The sequence below is a fragment of the Lolium perenne genome, chromosome 4 (genome assembly GCF_019359855.2).
Source record: "Lolium perenne isolate Kyuss_39 chromosome 4, Kyuss_2.0, whole genome shotgun sequence".
Lineage (NCBI taxonomy): Eukaryota > Viridiplantae > Streptophyta > Magnoliopsida > Poales > Poaceae > Lolium > Lolium perenne.
In genome coordinates this window covers 397,847,706-397,868,061 of record NC_067247.2, presented here as the reverse complement: position 1 = coordinate 397,868,061, position 20,356 = coordinate 397,847,706, and the positions used below count along the sequence as shown (strand labels likewise).

The 20,356-nt window shown below is 48.1% G+C and overlaps 2 long non-coding RNA genes across 2 annotated transcripts; both read left to right on the top strand.

Moving 5' to 3' along the window:
• The first annotated feature begins 9,892 nt into the window (after positions 1–9,892).
• LOC139830348 (uncharacterized) lies at positions 9,893–10,396 on the top strand. Its single transcript, XR_011742270.1, has 2 exons — positions 9,893–9,992; positions 10,100–10,396. It is a non-coding gene; the product is annotated as an uncharacterized lncRNA (long non-coding RNA).
• Positions 10,397–13,216: 2,820 nt separating this feature from the next.
• Positions 13,217–15,347, top strand: LOC127297605 (uncharacterized). Its single transcript, XR_011744216.1, has 2 exons — positions 13,217–14,962; positions 15,045–15,347. It is a non-coding gene; the product is annotated as an uncharacterized lncRNA (long non-coding RNA).
• Positions 15,348–20,356: the final 5,009 nt, after the last annotated feature.

Genomic DNA, 20,356 nt, shown 5'->3' with positions numbered 1-20,356 from the left:
TTAGCCGGAAACACTCGCCAGCGGCGACGAAGCCCAATGACAATCCGTCAATAACCGCGGAAACAAGCCCCCAAGCATAGGTGCCGGAAATCGCTACTAGGAATCCACGAGTTCGCAACAGACAACAACTTAATCAGAAAACTTAAGCTCACGTCCTAAAGGACGATTTTTGAAAATCACAACTTTTATACACGCCTAGGCGGAAAAATCCAGCTCTGCGGTTTTAGTCGGAAAACATACACGATTTAAAATGAACAATTAAAGGAGGTAAAAGACTCAGAGAGTGAACCATAAGCTTTATTTCATTGATCATGTATAACTATTACAGAGTTTGTAACTCGGAAAAAATATATGCTAAGTGTAGAAAGGACGTAGCTGTGCGATATTCCAAGGGCGATCTGTTTCATCGTAGATGTCATCCGGATCCTCACGCTTGCGTTTCCGGTGCCAGTTAGCAGGTCTATCCCTCAGCTCGCGGAAATCAACAAGGTAGTACGACCCATTATGGAGCACTTTGCTAACGACGAAGGGTCCTTCCCATGGAGATTGCAGCTTATGGTCTTTCACCTGTCGAAGGCGGAGGACCAGGTCTCCTGCCATGAAGGAGCGTTTCCGAACTCGATGACTGTGATAACGTCGGAGCTTCTGCTGGTAGATGGCGGAGCGCTGGTCAGCTAAGTTCCGAGCTTCCTCGATCAGGTCCACAGATAGCTGTCTGGCCTCGTCAGCTGTTTCTTCATTGTAGGCGGAAACTCGCGGTGAGTCGTGGATGATGTCGGAGGGGAGCACGGCTTCGGATCCGTATACCAGGAAAAAAGGGGTAAACCCTGTTGATCTGTTAGGGGTAGTTCGTAAACTCCACAGGACAGCTTCCAACTCATCAGCCCAAGCTCCTGCTGCTCGTCGCAGCGGTTCTTCAAGGCGTGGTTTAATTCCTGATAATATTAGGCCGTTAGCCCTTTCGACCTGACCATTGGATTGTGGGTGAGCCACAGATGCAAGGTCTAGCCGTATCCCCATCGTTTCACAATAATCCCTCAACTCTCCTTGAGCGAAGTTTGTGCCATTATCTGTGATTATGCTGTGTGGGATGCCGAATCTCATCACGAGGCTGCAGACGAATTTTAGTGCCGTAGCACCATCGGCTTTTCTCACTGGCTTAGCCTCGATCCATTTGCTGAACTTGTCAACGGCGACCAGGAGGCATTCAAAACCGCCAGGAGATGATCTTTTTAACTTACCAACCATATCGAGCCCCCAGACCGCAAATGGCCAGGTGATAGGTATGGTCTTCAGCTCTTGGGCTGGAGCGTTTGGTTGAGTAGCGTAGTACTGACAACCTCGGCAGGTCTTGACTATTTTGTCAGCGTCTTCTTTAGCTGTGAGCCAGTAGAAACCTAACCGAAAAGCTTTTGCAACGAGCGATCTGGGGGCGGCATGATGCCCGCAGTCCCCTGCGTGGATCTCTCTGAGGATTTCAATGCCATCTTGATTGGAGACGCATTTGAGAAATACCCCTGCTGCACTTCGTTTGTAGAGCTGTCCATCAACAATTGTGTAGGATCTTGCTCGTCTGACGATCTGTCTTGCGAGGACCTCGTCCTCTGGCAACTTCTGATCAATGAGGTAATCCAAGAAAGGCTGTGTCCAAGCCGGAATGATAGCCATCACTTCCCTAGCCGGAGATACTGCCACTTCTGGGTTTTCCGGGTTAGCGCCCTTCACCGAGGGTATCCGGAGATGCTCCAAGAAAATGCCAGGCGGAATTTGCTTCCTGTCGGATCCGAGCTTGGATAGCATGTCTGCCGCTGTGTTATCGTCTCTCCTGACGTACTTGACTTCGTATCCGAGGAAGCACTTGGCGATCTCATCAACTTCGTCTCTGTAGGCCGCCATGACGGAGTTTCTGGCATTCCAGGTTCCGGCTACTTGTTGTGCCACCAGGTCGGAATCTCCACAGCATATGATGTGCTTGATCCCAATTTCCTTAGCGATGCGCAGACCGTGTAGTAGAGCCTCATATTCCACCATGTTGTTTGTAGCTTCGAAGTGGATCTGCAGAACGCATCAGCTTCTTCTCCGGTAGGGGACTTCAGGGTGACTCCGGCTCCTGAGCCTTGATGCTGCTTGGATCCATCGAAGTGCATGACCCATGTCTCTGGTTCCGGCTCCAGACTTGCATCCGGAGCTTCTGTCCAATCTGCGATGAAATCTGCCAAGACTTGGGATTTAACCGCAGTCCTAGGCTTGTAAGCGATGTCGAAAGCAGATAATTCGATGCCCCATTTAGCGTACGTCCTGTTGCGTCAGCGTTGTTAAGAATTGTTGACAGCGGAGCCTTGCTCACAACTGTTACTGGGTGCTCTTGGAAATAGTGCCTCAGCTTCCGGCTGCCCAGGAACACTCCATAGGCTAGCTTCTGAAAGTGAGGGTATCTTTGTTTTGACTCCGTCAGCACCTCGCTAATGTAGTAGACAGGTCTTTGGACGTCATATTCATGACCTTCTTCCTTTCGCTCCACCACGATGACGAGGCTGATGACTTTGTTGGTAGCTGCCAGATAAAGGAGCATTGGCTCGACTCACTGGAGCTGCCAAGATAGGTGGGGAGGTGAGTATTTCCTTCAACCCTCGAAGAGCTGCGTCGAGGCTGCCGTCCCAGACAAATTTGTCTGTTTTCTTCAGCAGCTTGTACAGAGGTAGCGCCTTCTCGCCAAGACGGCTAACAAACCTACTGATTGCTGCGACGCAACCAGTTAGTCGTTGCACATCTTTGAGACAAGTTGGCCGTTTGATGCACAGGATTGCCTTGATCTTTTCCGGGTTAACCTCAATGCCTCTGTGAGAGACTATGAAGCCAAGGAGTTTTCCTAGGCACGCCAAAAACGCACTTCAGCGGATTCAACATCATCTTGTACCTGCGGAGGTTGTCGAAGGTTTCTGTGAGGTCGCTGATCAAGTCGGATCCTTTCCGGGTCATGACCGCGATGTCGTCGACGTAAGCGTGCACGTTCCGGCCAATTTGGTCCTTCAGGCACCGCTGCATCGTACGTTGGTAGGTGACACCTGCATTTTTCAAACCAAAAGGCATGGTAACATAGCAGTAAGTGCCAAACGGGGTAATGAATGAAGTCGCCTTTTGGTCGGATTCCTTCATCCGGATTTGATGATACCCGGAATACGCATCAAGAAAACACAGAAGTTCCGCCCCTGCCGTCGAATCAATGACTTGGTCAATGCGCGGCAAGGGGAACGGATCCTTCGGGCAATGTTTGTTCAAGCCGGAGTAATCGATGCACATTCTTAGTATTTCAGTGTCTTTTTTGGGTACAAGGACGGGATTTGCGACCCAATCGGTGTGGATAACTTCTATTACAAAACCTGCCTCTAGTAACTTAGCTAGTTCCATTCCTATGGCGCGGCGCTTCTTGTCTCCAAAGCGTCGGATAGCTTGCTTCACCGGTTTAGCCCCCGGATTTATGTTGAGGTAGTGCTCGGCGAGTTCCCTAGGTACTCCGGACATGTCAGAAGGTTGCCATGCGAAGATATCCATGTTAGCGCGGAGGAACTCGACGAGCGCGCTTTCCTATTTGGGGTCCATGTTGGCTCCGACTGAAACCTGCTTGGAAGAGTCGCCTGGGATGAGGTCGTGCTTCTTGGTTTCTATCGCGGCCTTGAAGGAGGTTTTCTGCTCGGAGATCTGCTTCTTGGTGAGTCCGCATCTCGCCGGATCCACCGCGGCTCAGAGCCTTTCAGCTCTTCTCCGATATCACGTACTCGCGAAGGCGGCTTCGCCTAACTCGCACTCATGAGCCTTTTTGTAGTCTCCGGATACGGTAATCATACCTTTAGGACCCGGAATCTTGAGCTTGTTGTAGATGTAGCACGCTCTTGCGTGGAACTTGTGGTAGGTGGGCCTGCCGAAGATGACGTGGTAGGAGCTCTTGAAGGGCACAACTTCAAACGTGATCTTTTCTTCGCGGAAATTATGAACATCGCCAAAGGCCACGGGAAGTGTTATGCTGCCGAGGGAATTCGCCTTCTTACCCGGAACCACGCCATGAAACTCAGTGGTGCTGTGTTTCAGCTGCTCCTTGGTGAGGTTCATCCGCTCTAGAGTCTCCAGGTACATGATGTTCAAGCTGGCTCCGCCATCCATGAGGCATTTGGAGAAGTCATACCCATCTATGCGGGGACTTACAACCAAGGCGTAGCATTCTTTTGGCACAATTGCGGGGTGATCCTTCCTATCAAATGTGCACGGGATTTCCGACCACCTGACGTACTGCGGCACAGCCGGGACTATGGCGTTCAGGATCCGGGTAGCTGACTTGGAGGCGCGTACTGTTGGTGTCCCGAGGAAAGTGTGGTAAGCCCCCACGCTCTTTTTATCGAATGGGTTGGATTTTCCTGCGGATCCTGCCTTGGGATCCGGCGAGTTATCATCCTCATCCATCGCCTCGGAACTATCATCCTCTTTGTCCTTGTTCTTTCCCTTGCCACCTTTGCCGCGTGGGCGGTGCTTCCGGGCGCGCTTGTATCCTGCCTCCGGGTCGTTCTTTAGATCATTGACCCACATGCAGTTGCGGTTGGTGTGAGTGGACTTCCCTGTAACCGGGTCCAGATGGGCCAGGCAGGGCATGTCTCTGTACTCCTCGTAGGTTTGCGGGGCGCGGGATCCGCCAGCTGTGACCTCGGAGGTATGTCGCCGACCCCCGCCGGCTCCGCCTCCACGTCCGCGTCCTCTGCCGCCTCCTGAACCTCCGCGTTGAAACGCCATGGCGACCATCTCGGATCCGCCACTCTTCCGGTCATCGGGGTTCTTGCGCTTATGGTCTTCGCTGCTACCGTTGTCACGGTTCTTCTTTTGCTGATGCAGGGGGATTGCTGTAGCTGCGAGATCACCGCCTGCGTCGTCATCGGCGGCAGTGTGATCGCTGGCGATGGTGATCATGTCGTCCAACGTCAGTTTATTTGCATTGACCAAGCAAGTTAGCTTGTGTCGCAGCAATCCTCCTCGCAGCAAGCCCCCAATGAAGGCGTGCATTGCTGTGCGGTTGTCAACGTTCTCGCACTCGTTTCTGCATGCCAACCATCGGGTGAGGAAATTCCTCGATGTTTCGCCCTTCTTCTGGATACATGCCTGCAGGTCGCTTGTTGTGGCAGGTCTCTTGTATGTGCCCCTGAAGTGTTTCTCGAAAGCGTTCTTCAGGTCAAACCAGCAAAAGATGGAATTCTTCTCGAGGTCGCTGAGCCAGATCCGGGCTGGACCTACAAGGTACAACTGAAGCATGCGGCAGGCGATGTTAGGGGTTCCTCCGGCAAAGGTTACAGCATTATAGTAATCCTCAATCCAGGTATCCGGCCTTTCGGTGCCATCATAATGCTTCAGGTTTCCGGGTAGCTTGAGGTTCATCCTTGGCTTTGGTTCCTCTCGAATCATCCTGCCAAAGCACTTCGGACCAATGTAGTCGGTTCTGTATTCGTTAAGGCGATCCCGCGCGTCGCGCGAGCCGTGGCGAGGAGATTTTGAGCGAGAGCGAGATCTTCGACCGTTGCCTCCGCCTCCACCTCCGCCGCCACCGCTAGGTGGTGGTGAGGGAGACCTGCGAGGTGGGCGGTTCGATTTCTTGCTTCCGCCATCTGCTTCTCCTCGGCCTTCCTGGTGCTGGCTCCGGCTTCTGTGGCTACCTTCGCCGTGGCGCTGGCTGCCCTGGTTGTTCGGGCGAGGTTCCGGGTCGCGGCTCCGGCGAGGCTCTGGGTCGCGCTCCTCATTCCGACTCCTCCTGGGCTCGGGCTCATGAAATTGTTCTGGTTCCGGCGAGGTTCCGGCGAGCGCTCCCTGTTTCTGTTTCTTGGCAGCACGTTGTCGCGGATAACAATCCCACCATGCCCTGGGGGCCTGGTGTTTCCGGCTGGACTACGGCGGCGAGGGGGTCGCGGGTAACCATTGGGCGGAGGAGAGGGGTTGCGGTATTTGTCTCGTCCAGAGTACATTGCATCCTTTCCCTTTCTTGGATCTGACGGTGGCGTCTTTGATGGTACGGGGATCGGATTTGGGTGTTCCCTGGCTTTCCTTCTGCGCTCCGAGGATCCGGTGTGTGATTCATCATCGGGTCGCCGATCAGCGCGGGCGCCCTTCTGCGCGGTAGATACACAGTTATCCGGATTGGATTCCAACCTGCGCGAAGTATCCGCCTTGCTTTGCTGCTGCATTGCTGAAGCGACGAGTGTGCGAAGATAGTTGATATCAACCTCTTCGTCCTTCTTCTTTAAAAGTTCCGCAGCTTTTAGCATGTTGTCCTTTGGGGTTTCGAGCGGCCGCTGCTCTGCGGGCGTGGCGAAGTTGATTCTGCGGGGCGGAATTGCTTCTCTAACAATTCGATCAGCCTCCGCCTGCGCATAGGTCATCTTTTCTTCCCACTCTTTTGCCATGCTCTTGACCTGTTCGAGTGTGGCAGTAATTTCGCGGTCCTGTCTGTCGAAGTGGTCCGCCAAACCTGCAGCTTCTGCCCTTTCTTCCCTTAACGCGGCTTCGGTATCGGCGAGCTTCTTGGCTGTGGCCAGCATTTCCTTTCTAGTGGTCTCTAGAGCCTCCAGATCTGCGGCGTCGCCCGGGGTTATAGGTTTGTTAAGAACTGCTCGCGCAACCATCTCTTCTGCTGTCAGGAGCTCCTCCGGGGAAGAATCTCTGCGGGGTTGCTCCTGAGACATGGGAGATCCTTGGTGGGATGGCTGAGGGTCAGATTGGTTGGTTGCCTCTTCAGATCCAGCTTGTCCCTGCGCTGCTACCGTTGCGAGAACCTGCCTAGGCTGGGTGGAGTCGACTTCAGGCTGATCACCGTAACCGTACTCCCCTAGCTTGCGGTAAAACTCGCCAGTGTCCATGGAGGGGGTATCTCCGGAAAGTGGGCTCAGATTGCCCAAAATCGACTCTTCAACCGGAGTTCCGCTTTCTCCGACAGGCTCAGCCTCATCCGGATCCGCGTCATTTTCCGATGCCTCTACCTGCTCAGGACCAGCTCCTTCTCCTTGAGGGGCGGTTCCGGCGGTGTGGGCCAAGAAGTGTACGAAGTGGCACCTCTGCTTTTCTAACACCTGGGAGACCCAGGTGGATCTGCATTGGTCTTCCACCGTTGTTTCCTGCTCAGGGGCGGATTGGGTGGGCTTTGAAATTTCCAGATCCGAGGCGGAATCTTCCTTGGGAAGCTCCTGCATCTCAGATCGGATCTTCGCGACAGCGTCCAGCTCTGCGGCGGTCGCGTCTGCGTTACTTACCAGTGGGTTTCCGTCGGAATCGACGGTTTCCCCGATGAAGATGTGTATGCCGCCAATTGGGACGATGGAGAGTTTGACGGGGTTTGCCTTAGCCGGAATCCAACACTCATCCGGAGGGACGATCGGCAGATTTCCGGCATAGAGGACGCGTCCCACAGCGATGGTGTCGTCGTAGCTTCCCATGGCGGAACCCTCCCGGTTCCGGCCTCCAGACGCCACAGGCCCCACGATGGGCGCCAACTGTCGTTGCCTAATCGACGGTACCTCGGAGGAGGTATCCTCACGAGGGGAAGAAGAAGTAGGGGCCATAGGGCGGAGAGCACACGGGACGGTGGTACGCGATTTACCCAGCTTCGGAACACCTGCACGATGACAGGGCCTACTGCTGCTTGTCTGGAATTATCTGGGCGCTTCGCGTTGTTACAATGAGTTGTGGTTGTCCCTCTAGGGCTCCCGGGATCCGGCTTATAAAGGCGCACGGATCTAGGGTTTACATGGAGAGTCCTAGCCGGATTACAGACAGCCTAGCTACGGTACAATATCTTGCCGTGCACGTCACGGATCCGCCTTCCGTATACGTCGTACTGGATCCGGGTTCCTCATGGGCCTCCGTGGATCCGGGTTACTCCTGATGTCGGTACGGATCCGGCTTACTGATCCTGGGCCGGACTTCTTCCTTCATGATCAACAGCAACTGGGCCGCCCGATGGGCCACATGCCTCATCACCATCCGTGGGCCACCCGGGCTTGCCGGATCTAGGCACTGTCGATGGTACACCCATGAAGTATACCCACAACACTTGTCATTACAGCTTGATGTGTCATCTGCCTCTGAGCATGAGGGCATGGACATGATCATGGCTGAGGCGCCTGACCTTGAGAAGAGTGTTGATGTCGACGCGGCTTGCCTGAGTCCGATAGGTATGTGATTGCTAAGTCGGGAGTGTTGACACCTGTGTCTGGAGCTTTCGTTGCCTACCTTGGGTGTAAGGGTGATGGTACTAGCCCAGACAAGTGTAGTAGCAAGAAGAGAGGTGCTACAGAAATTGCATCTGCAGTTACTTGATGGTTGCCCCCTTTGCCCTTGCATATTTGTCGGTGCGATGTAGGTGTGTTGTGTCTAGAGTGTTCGTTCTTGTAGCTTTTTTTTATCTTTGTGTTGGCATGAGTGGGTGTGGCCTTATTATTCGGGTCTTCTGTTAGGCTTAGCTTTGGTAAGTGTGAGTGGGCTTTGTTTATGGGGTGTGGCCCTATTATTGCCGGTTTTCGCTCGATTTTCTCTTAAAAACTGTGCACTTTCTTCTTTGTTAGTTGATGGATGAGGCAAAAGTTTTGCCTACATTTTCAAAAAAAAAAACTTCTGTAATAAAAGGTATTTTTAGAGAAAATAACTTGTGTAAATATGACGTCAAGTCTTATTTTTAACGGACCGGCCCACGCGGTTAAGGAGGTACCCGCGTCGGTTCGGTATGCAGCAAAAGCCCATACCTGTGTGAGGGCCCGGATGCACAAGAGCCGTCGTTGCCAGCCTCGTCCCCCACCTCTGGCGGCATGGCGTTGCGCTCTTTGATGAGGAAGCTGAGGATCCGCGCCTATCTCCAGCGGGTGGAGGGCAATCGCCCCATCGCATCTCAGGTTCAATCCGTTCCTCCGCTCGATCGTGCATATTCATGTAAGGGTGCCAATCCGGTCCTGCTTACTCTGATCTAGTATGAACCAGGAAATATCGATTGTGTGCTGTTCGATCGACCTACCAATTCCTCCGTGATTTCACATGCTGCACGCGGTCGCACGATTTGGGCTTCAAAAAAAATCGTTTCTTCAGGCGACTCTCTGTCGGAGGTTTCTCTTCCGTTTATTTTTTTTCTTCCTTACACGAAGTCGTATTTTGCCGCTCTAGAAGTCTCGTCGAAACTGGGATTTGATCTCTGTAGCATAGTGTACATATGCCAGCCTTCACCAATCCAAAGATAAGCTGGCCTTTCTTTGGATTTTTAAGCAGTGGAACATGTCTTATTTGTTAAGCGTGTTGATCATGTAGCCAGCCACACAACTCGTTTGTTTATTGTTAGGCCTGTTTGGAATCACGTACCACACGCAGTAGCGCGATGACATTGCCGTTTTATTTGCCGAGGAAGTCCCAGTTGATCATTGTTCAGATACAGAGTTGGCAAATAGCACAAGGAGCTAATTTGAACTCGAACGGTCATCAAACCCATGAGAATTTCTAGTTGGTTTAGTTTGAACTGACCAACTTCCTGTATGAAACAATCCGCTGCAGATATGCAGGCCCTTTAGCACCTTCTCCTACCATATGAGCCCTCTTTATTTTCTAGGTAAAAGGTAGGAGATCTGCCGGTCAATTAAGGGTGCTGAACAAGTAAGACTGGTGCTCCAGCTAAGCAGAACCAACCCGGAGAAACACAGTAGGTTTACTCGCGTGCAGAAGAAACAGTGTGCTGGCCATAGATTTTCAGTTCAGAATCCAACCAATGATTTTAATCAAAATTTTCATGTACATCAGTTAGTTGTCTATCTCAAACTGTCTGTTTCCAAGTGACTTAACAGAGCACATCACTATCTGATACCTTTTTCAATTATTCAACTGTAGGATAAGATGAGCAGCAGCGCATTCGCAAGAACTAGTGATGCTCCGTTTGAAAAGTACGATGAGCTGCTCAGGTCTCACTATGAGAGAATGGAGAAAGAATTACGGTACGCACAAAGCACTAGACTGGTTTTCCTGAATGCTATGGTTCTCATAACTCAGACTTGCATGATTGTGATCGTTCTCATGCTCTTCTCCTTGTTCCCCTTGGAAGACGGCAAAATAGGTCAGTGTGGAAGGCCATTCTTGCTGGTGAAGCTGCCGCGCTAGTAGTTGCTTTTGGAGGGCTTTGCTACATAGCTGACAACAACAGGGTTTAGTTCACCGACCATCCATAATAATTACTTCTATACTACTAATGGTTATTCAAGAGCACTTTGACAATGGCCTGTGTTCTTAGTAGGTTTGAGCTCTGTTGATCCTTGGTTATGCCGTGATTCCTCCTGAGTAGTATACCTCTTAAGATGTGTATTTGCTTAATTAATGAAGTGAAATTGGAATTCTTGATGAACTGTTGGACTTCAGCTCAACATTCCAAATTTATGCTTTGACTCGTCCGAGTAGTATATGCCTCAGATGTGTATCTTCTGAGTTAACATAGCGTAATTGATATCCCGGTGGATTTAAAACAACATGCTCAAACTTACGTATTTCTTCTTTTTGTGTGACTTTGTAATCATTTTCAAATGCGGGTACAAAACACATGCACACACACGCAATCTTTCATTTTTTTAATAATCTGATGCGAAAAAATCTAGTGTTCTACACGGAAATCAGCTTGTTGTCTAATTAATTACATAGAAGCGCGGAACTCTTTTCTTTAACAACTGTATTTCCGAACTCTTTCTTAATTTCTAGATTATTACAAAGCGGGCAGCCAAAAGGTAATTAAAATACAAAAATCGATTTACTTAATTATGTACCAAAATAATGTAAGAGATGTGGAACAAAGAGAATTTGAAGATGATGCATTGAGTAGAACTCTTTGAGCAGAGACTATATGTATCCTTTACTCGCCGATTTTGGCTGAAAAATATAGCTTAGATTCCTGAAAACTTCAGACTGCTAACAAAAGTTAAATAGGTACAACGTTGATAGAAGGACTAGCTCCTGCATTTCATATTATATTCACATGGGAACTCTGAGGCTTGGTCGTTGTTAGGCTAGGATTATACTCCCAATATATAGTGGTATATCAGCATGCAAGCAGGCAAGCCCAAATAGCTTAGTGGTAGAACGTCAGTCCTTTAAACTAAAGGCTAGCCAAAATAGCGCTCTTTTTTCTAAATATTTAATTCCCTCTCTCTTGGGTTCTACAAATCAACTACCATTTTGCCATATGATATTTTCTAGTGAAATGTCCACCTTGCCAAAAAAAAAATCATCTGAATCTTGAGCAACTTTTCATTAAATGTAAGGGAACGCTAAACAGAGACATATAGTAAATGTATAAACTACTCAAAGAAATATCAATATAACTTTTCTCCCTGCTAGAGGCATAGATTCCCCTTGCCACCCATCCAAATGTTTCAGACTTCTCTCTTCCATAGACACCAAAATAATGATTAGCCCCCTTTGTCATGAACACCAAAATCCTCCTAGAGGGTTAAAGCATGTTCCTTCAATTCTTTTTTTTTTTGGAAAGAACGGATCCGTGCCTTCCTTTTCTTGAAAATTACGTCATTTTTTCCGGATGGGATGGAGTATAACATACTCCCTCCGGATTGGTTTCATAGGCGCGCACGTAGTTTATGAAATTGCTTCAAATATTATTTTGGTCAATGAAATATGAAATATGTTTTATAAAAATAATTATCATTGTAAATATTTTTTGAATACGAATCTAATGGTATACATTTTGTAAAGTTTGTCTTAAAATGCGTCCACGCATGTTAAACCGGTCCTTTTTTTTCTTTGATAAAGGGCATTTTGTTACTTAAAAAGTTTCAGCGTTACACCCGGCCTGTGCATAACTATGATTCTCACAGCCATCCAGTCAACCATGTTAAACCGTTCTAGAGAAAGTATTAACTTTTTAATAAATTATAGTTCAAAAAAAACTTTTTACTAAATTAATGGGGCTTGTATTTTTTTATTTGAATGGAGAGACCAGAGAGTACCTCGTCCTCAAGTCTTTTTGGTAATCAGTAAGAGAGTCCTCTTAACCCGAGATAATCTAGCAAAAAGGAATTGGAATGGAAATACAAAATGCTCTTTCTGTAACGATGAGGAATCAGTTGAACATTTATTTATTTCTTATCTTTTTGCTAAGCTTATTTGGCGAGTGATTTTTGTTGCATATAATATTCCACCTCCATCCAATGTCACAAATATGTTTGGGAATTGGCTTAATGGAACTGACAAAACTGATAAAGCTAGGATTCGCATTGGTGTTTCGGTTTTATGTTGATCAATTTGGAATTGCAGGAATGATATTGTTTTTAATAGAAAGGACTCTACAAATTTTTTGCAAGTTATCCACACTATGGTTTACTGGATCCAGCTTTAGTGTTTCTTGCTCCCAGAGGACCAGCGGGAGTACATGGTTACTGGATGCAACCGCCTTCGAATGGTTGCCCATGATATTTTCTACGAGGCTACTTGACGGCCTATTAAGAGATTACATGATGCATAGCTTGCTTAGCAACCTTTTACTTTTTCGGTGGTTGATTTTTGTATCGATCCTCGTTGATCCTTGAATTGTAAACGGTGAATTTTCGTTTCTTTAATAAAAGAGTGTGCATCAACCGATGCAGAGGACGGGGCACACCCCATTTCGAAAAAAAAAAATCTTTTTGGTAATGGCCCATTTCACGCGGTGACGGGGTACTTTGGCGGTTCTGTAATCGACACGGTAAGCGGGCAATAGGTAAGAGCCAGATGCACACAAAAGAGGTGTCGTTGAGCCAATTCCCCAAGATCGGCCCACGGAGTTAGAATCCTCGAGTCCGAGGACCGAGGCGGTTTCCGGTTGGGATCGATCTACTCTAATTTTTTCGTGGCAAGTTGGCAGCTATCTTCTGGTGCGACACCAACACGGTGGCAGCAATCTGTACCAGGCGACGGGGAGAGAGGGAGGAAGGAGAAGAAGGAAACCCTAGCGCAGGCGTTCCCTCACCACACACCCCTGATTCCTCCAGATCCAGTTGGCGGCATGGCGTTGCGCTCTCTGGTCGGGAAGCTGAGGTTCCCCGCCTATTTCCAGCGCGTGGCGGGCTCTGGCCGCGTCGCCTCCCAGGTTCACTCCGTTCCCGGCCCGTCCCCCACGCTCAGCAATCGCTGCTGCGTTCGTTCATATATACATGCATATGCCAATCGTAGCCCCAGGGTAATGGCATGGAAACATGCGCAGAGAAAGTCCCAATTGATCATTGTGTTCATTCTGTGAAAGCTTCAGAGGCAAAGTTGGCAAATAAAATGAGGAGGTAATTTTAACTCAACGGGTCTAACCCATGAGAATCTGTAGCCGTGTCGTCGATTTAGTTCGAATCAAGCACTTCCTGTATGAAACAATCTGCAGATATGCAGGCCCCTTACCGCCTTTCCCTTGCCCTCTTCATTTCTAGGGAAAAGGTAGGAGAACTACCGATCACCATCACTTAAGGGTGCTGAACAAGTAACTATAGTGCTCCAGCTAAGCAGAACCGATCAGGAAGTAAGACGGTAGGTTTATGTACATGCATGGGAAAGAAAAATTACTATACAAATGATCTTCATTGGCCATAAAAAAACTCTTAATTATCTATTGCTTTAGATATCGTTGCTTGAGAAGTAATGTTCCTGTGCCGGAATGCTACGGTTCAAATGGAAGGAGAGTAGCAAGGAAAAAAAATTAGTTCGTCCTGGCCAGCTTCCCGCCGTCCCCTCCACCCCTGCCGGCCTCATGGCACTGTGCTCTCTTGCCGCAACAAATCCTCCGCAATTTCACCTGCTGCACGCAGATTCCTCCTTTGCCAGCCTTTTTGGATTTTTAAGCCGTAGGATATGTCTTATTTCTTAAGGTCTCTGATCATGTACCATCATGTACCAGATAACTTATTTGTTTAGCCTGTTTGTAATCACGCACCACAGTAACACAGTTAGCACGATGACACTGCCTTTTCATTTACAGAGGAATTTCCAATTGATCATTGTGTTCATTTTGTGGAAGCTTCAGAGACAAAGTTGGCAAATAACACGAGGAGCTAATTAACTTGAATGGTAAATTTGTAGCCTAGCCGTATCGTCAATTTATTTCGAAGCGCCTGTGTGAAACATTCTGCAGACACGCAGGCCCTTTAGCTCCTTTTCCTACCATACTAGAACTCTTTATTTTCTATGGGAAAAGGTAGGGAATGTGCCGATCATGATCAGTTAAGGGCTGCTGAACAAGTAAGACTATAGTGCTCCAGCTAAAGCAGAACCAATCGGGAGAAAGACAGTATGTTTACATTTTTGCACGAGATAGGCCATAGAAAAATTCTCATCTTTGATTTATATATCCTTGCTTGAGAAGCATGAGCCTGTGCCAGAATGCTATGGTTCAAACTGAAGGAAAATACCATGAAACCAAAAAATTAGTTAGTCCCAAGTTCTTTTAATTGCTTAGGTTGCTAGATTTACGCTTTGATAGAACTAGCCATCTTGAATGGGTTGTTTAGTTGATAGAAAGTTTTCTTTAAATAGAAAGAAGCAGAGAGCTGGCTGTGGGTTTTCAGTTCAGAATCTAACTGATGCTTCTGATCATCTTTTCCGTCTTAATGCAGTACTTCAGTTAGTGGGTTATCAGTTCAGAATTTAACCAATGCTTTCAATCAACTTTTTCATGTACTTCAGTTATTTGGTTTTCAGTTCAGAATTTAATCAATGCTTTCAATCAACTTTTTCATATACTTCAGTTAGTGGTTCAGCTGAAACCGTCTTTTTCCACGTGACTTAACACAACACATTACCATCTGATATTTTCTTCAATCATTCAACTGCAGGATAAGATGAGCAGCACCGCATTTGCGAGAACTACTGACTCTACTGCTGACCGTGTTGAAAGTTACGATGAGATGCTCCGGTCTTTCCGCGAGAGGCTGGAGAAAGAAGCACGGTACGTATAAAGCACTAGGCTTGTTTTTCTGAATGCTCATAACTGTGATTTGCATGACTGATCGTTGTCATGCTCTTGGAAGGCGGCAACGGAGGTCAGTGTGGAAGGCCATTCTTGGTGCTGAAGCTGCCGCCCTAGTAGTTGCTTTTGGAGGGCTTTGTTACATAGCTGACAATAACAGGGTTTAATTAAACGGAGCAGCTAGCGACCATACTTATGGCTATTCAAAAGCACTTTGTTAACGACCTGTGTTCTGTAAGCGCAACTGGCATCTCGTTCTATATATACACTCTTTTTTGAAACTGTTCTATATATACACTCTGTTTCTGATGGAAGCGACATAACCGGTGATAAATTATGTTTTGTGGCGGCCATCCGTTGGTAATATGTTTGCTGTGTTATATTCGTCACCTGTGAGTCGTTCTTAGTCGATATCAGCTCTGTTGAACCTGTTATGCAGTGATTTATCCTGGGTTGTATGTCTTAAGATGTGTATTTTCTTAATTAACAAAGTGGAATTGGGATTCTTGATGAACTTTCGGATGATTTCAGCTCAACTTTCCAAGATTGTGCAGTGATTTGTTCTTACTCCATCCGTTCGTATAGTTTTTTGAAGATAAGCTCTAAAATATAAGGTGTATTGTATTGAACCACTCATGTGAACATTATTTGTTTGCATTTTCTTAGCTAATGCAAACTCCTGTATTTTATCACATCAATAATTCAGGGGTAATCTTGCCAAAACCCGTGTAAGTTGCCCTTAATATTTTTTTCTTAATTTCCATGCAAAAAACTATACACCCTATATCTAGGAAAGAGGGAGTATTTTGGTACGACACTATGGGGGTGATAGCGATTGCACCACTGCTGACGGCCGCCGACCACGCTTGGAGCTGATCAAGTGACATTGAGGGTGTACTACGTGTAGCTACTCCGCGTTGCAAGCAGCCACCTCCCTGACTACCTTGGATTGCAAACTTCAAATAATTAAGGATTTTTTTTCTCTTTCATAGGATCTGGATACCGGAGTGCACCAAGCATCATCCCAGAACTTTTTGCTCCCCGCGTCAACTCATACTTCTATTATCTAATAAATAGATTTGCCTAACTTTCAAAAAATCATGCCAACATGAAGAGTCAAAACGTCTATGTTTAACCAGAGCAATAGGTCTGTGGAGAACATATTTTAGCCTGATTTTTGTTGTTGTTGTCATAACCGCCCACCACTCCTCAATTTCCATCACCATTTACATAATAAATTTGTATGTGGGATAACAGAGACATACTGTAGACACCCCGTGCCACCCATCCAAATATCTCTCCTCTATGGAACCAAAACAATGATTAGTCCCCTAACTCTTTGTCATGAACACCAAAATCAACATAAGGGGTAAAAGTATGTTATGTCCCTTCCTTTCCCAGAAAAAATGCACGAGGGAGTGTAAGTGTATAACATATTAACATTTTAGTAAATTATTGTGCCATTTTATTATGGTTGAATGAAGAGACTAGAGAGTACCTATTTTTTTTTTTTTTTGAGATTAAGCACGCCACTTTATTGAATAATAACATTATTCAAGATACAAAGACCATCAGGAGGCTGGATGAGCCACACCTGACGTCCCACACTACTAGAAACAGCAAAACGTGCCAGACGATGAGCTTCGCCATTAGAAGCTCTGTTTTCATGTCGGAAGGAGGCCTCGGCGAGTAACCTCGCATCCTCCTTCACCTCATCAAGAACCATACTGTATCCCCCCTTAAACCCTTCAGTTTTCAGCGCATTAATCACTGTCAGGCAATCGGAAGCCACGGTAATACGGGGGAGCCCCAGGTCCTTAGCCAGCGCTAGCGCCTCCCTGCAGGCAATCGCCTCCATAACCGTGGGATCAGCAATTCCTGGGACGGTGAGCGAGGAGGCCCCCAGGAACACCCCCTGCTCGCTCCTGCAAACGACGCCGACTGCTCCACCCCGATCCTGCTTGGACATGGCCGCATCGACGTTCAGCTTCGCGCAACCTACACTTGGAGGGATCCACCTTGGGGCCATAGCTGGGCAGTTCCTCCCGGTATCTTCTTACTAACCTTGGTCGAGATAGCAAGGTCTCGGAGGTAACTCTCGATGGACAAGTGAGTAGACAGGGGGCTCTGAAATTCCTCATCATGGATGATCTTGCGACGTGCATACCAGATCGCCCACAAGGTGACTGCCACTCTTGCAAAGTCGTCCCTGGACAAGGACTCCATCATAGTGAAGAGCTATTGTTTCGCATTGGGATCCTCATTTCTGCATAGATGCTCCACAATGCCCTCGTCGGCAAGAGCCCATACGCATCTCGCCACTGTGCAATCTATCAGGGAATGCCTCCAAGAATCTTCGGCCCCGCAGATAGAACACATACTGCTCTCCGCCATGTGCCGATGCCGCCTAACATCAGCAGTCGGAGGTGAATGCCTGGCAAGTCGCCAAAGGAACACCCGAAGCTTTGAGGGGACTTCGGTTTTCCAGAGGCGCTGCTAGGCCTTGCTCTCGCCAGCATGGTTCGAGCCATCTGGTCTACCCTCTAACCAGCCTTCCCGTCTCCTCTTTGTTTCTACTAGCAGGCGGTATGCGGACCGCACAGTCAGGATTCCGGTCTTTTCATAGTGCCACGCCCAGCAATCATTCATCCTCCTGGTGCTCAAAGGAATCGCCTGGATGGCCTCCCTATCCATCGGCAGAAAGAACTCAGTCAACAATTCCGGCTTCCAGGTGGCCGACGTGGGGTCAATAAAGTCCGATACAAGCATCGGCGGGTTCTCCTTCAGGCAGGCTAGCGGACAAAGCATGTGATCACGTGGAAGCCAGTTGTGATTCCATGCATTAGTCTCCTCACCTGACCAATTCGCTTAATCAACCCAATTTTCATTGCATCTCTGCCTTCAACCAAGGCCCTCCATATTTGTGATGGAGTAGATCCCAGCGGAGCCTCCAGAAAGTCCCCACTCGGGAAGTACACTGCCTTCAGGATTCTCGCACTAAGAGTTTGAGGGTTCTGAAGAATACGCCACGCCTGTTTTGCAAGCATAGCCAAGTTGAAAATTTCAATGTCACGGAAACCCATCCCACCCGAGGCCTTCGGCGTGCACATGGACTCCCAAGATATCCAGCAGGTCTTGCGTTTACCATCTCTACTACCCCACCAGAAACTTCGCAACATAGCATTGATCGTCAAGCACAAACCTCGTGGTAGTTTGAAGCAGGACATGGAGAAAGTTGGAATTGCCAAAGCAACCGATTTGATCAACACCTCCTTACCACCAGAAGCTAGTAGTTGCTCCAACCACCCTTGAATCTTCTTCCAGATCCGGTCCTTGAGATGCTTGAATGCCCCATGCTTGGATCGCCCCACGTCGGAGGGCATGCCCAGGTATTTCTTATTCAGAGTCTCATTAGGAACATTCAAAGTATTCTTCACAGCCTATCTAGTGACCTCAGTGCATCCTTTACTGAAGAAAACAGATGACTTATCTCGGTTCACACGCTGGCCTGAAGCCTTGCAATATTTCTCCAGAATAGCATTAACCTCCAACGCTCCCTCCACACAAGCTTTCACAAGTAGCAGGCTATCATCGGCAAAAAGGAGGTGGTTCACGGCAGGAGCTGTAGGCGCCACCTTGATTCCTTCTAACACAGATGATTGACGGCTGTTTTTTAGGAGGCCAGAAAGGCCCTCTGCTGCAAGCAAAAACAGGTATGGGGATATAGGGTCGCCCTGGCGGAGACCGCGCGATGGGAGAAACTCCTCACACGGTGCGCCATTGAACAGCACCGAGAAGGATACAGATGTCACCATGCTCATAATTAAGTCCACCCAACGACGATGGAAACCCATACGCAGCATGATCGCCCTCAAATATGTCCACTCAACACGGTCATAGGCCTTCCTCATATCGAGTTTCAGAGCACAGTGCTGATGCTTCTTGGCTCCGTTTCGCTTCATGAAGTGGAGGCACTCATATGCCGTGATAATATTGTCCGTAATCTGCCTCCCTGGGACGAAGGCAGATTGTTCCTCTGAGATTATCTCTGGCAAGAAAACCTTCAGCCTATTCGCCAAGACCTTCGAAGCGATCTTGTATATGACGTTACATAGGCTGATGGGGCGGAACTGTCCCAACTCCTCTGGTGATGCCACCTTCGGTATAAGCACCACAAAGGTTTTGTTGATCACTTCCAGATCTTCCTCAAGCCGCAGAATCCGGAGAACAGCGCTTGTTACTTCAGCCCCGCAGACATCCCAGTGCTTTTGGAAAAACTGGGCGGGGAAGCCGTCAGGACCCGGCGCCTTCAGTGGGTACATCTGGAACAAAGCCTCTTTGATCTCCTTTTCTTCGAACGGTGACAGTAACTTGTCATTCATGACTTTTGTTACCGAAACAGGGACAGAATCCAACACCTCCGCCATACCCGATGTCTCCTCTGAAGTATACAAATTTTTGTAAAACTCCCTTGTCATCTGGTTTAGCTCCTGTTGATCTTCTGTAAATAAACCGTCTGCACGACGTAACCGACGAATACAGTTCTTCTTCTTCCGTTTGCTAGCCCGGAGATGAAAGAACTTTGTGTTGCGATCGCCTTCAGCGAGCCATTGGACTCGCGATCTCTGTCTTTACATCGTTTCCTCGCGATGTTGTAGCTCAACAATTCTGTCTACCACCTTCAGTTCTCGGTAGCTTGGACCCACTCTATCCAGGGTATTGCGAAGGGTTTTCAGTTCTTGCTTGAGAGAACGCAGCTCCTTGCGGACATGGCCAAAAGTCGTGCGCCCCCACGACGTGAGGGAGTCCGAAAAGCCCTTCAGCTTCTCTTGGAGGCCCTGCATGGAAGAGGAACCAGCCGACTGATGTCTACGGGAGCTTCTATTCTTGTAGACAGTGTTGGGCCTCCAAGAGCAGAGGTTTGTAGAACAGCAGCAAGTTTCCCTTAAGTGGATCACCCAAGGTTTATCGATCTCAGGGAGGAAGAGGTCAAAGATATCCCTCTCAAGCAACCCTGCAACCACAAAGCAAGAAGTCTCTTGTGTCCCCAACACACCTAATAGGTGCACTAGTTCGGCGAAGAGATAGTGAAATACAGGTGGTATGAATATATATAAGCAGTAGCAACGGCACCAAAAAAGTGCTTTGCCCAGGACAGTAAACAAGCAGTAGTAACGCAGCAGTAGTAACGCAGTAAAACAGTAAACTGTCACTAGTGGATGCTTGGAATCCACTAGTGAAATACAGGTGGTATGAATATTCGATGCTTGGAAGCAAGGCCCAGGGATCCTGCTTTCACTAGTGGACACTCTCAACAATGATCACATAATAGGACTACTCTACACTCTTTTGTTGGATGATGAACACCGCTAA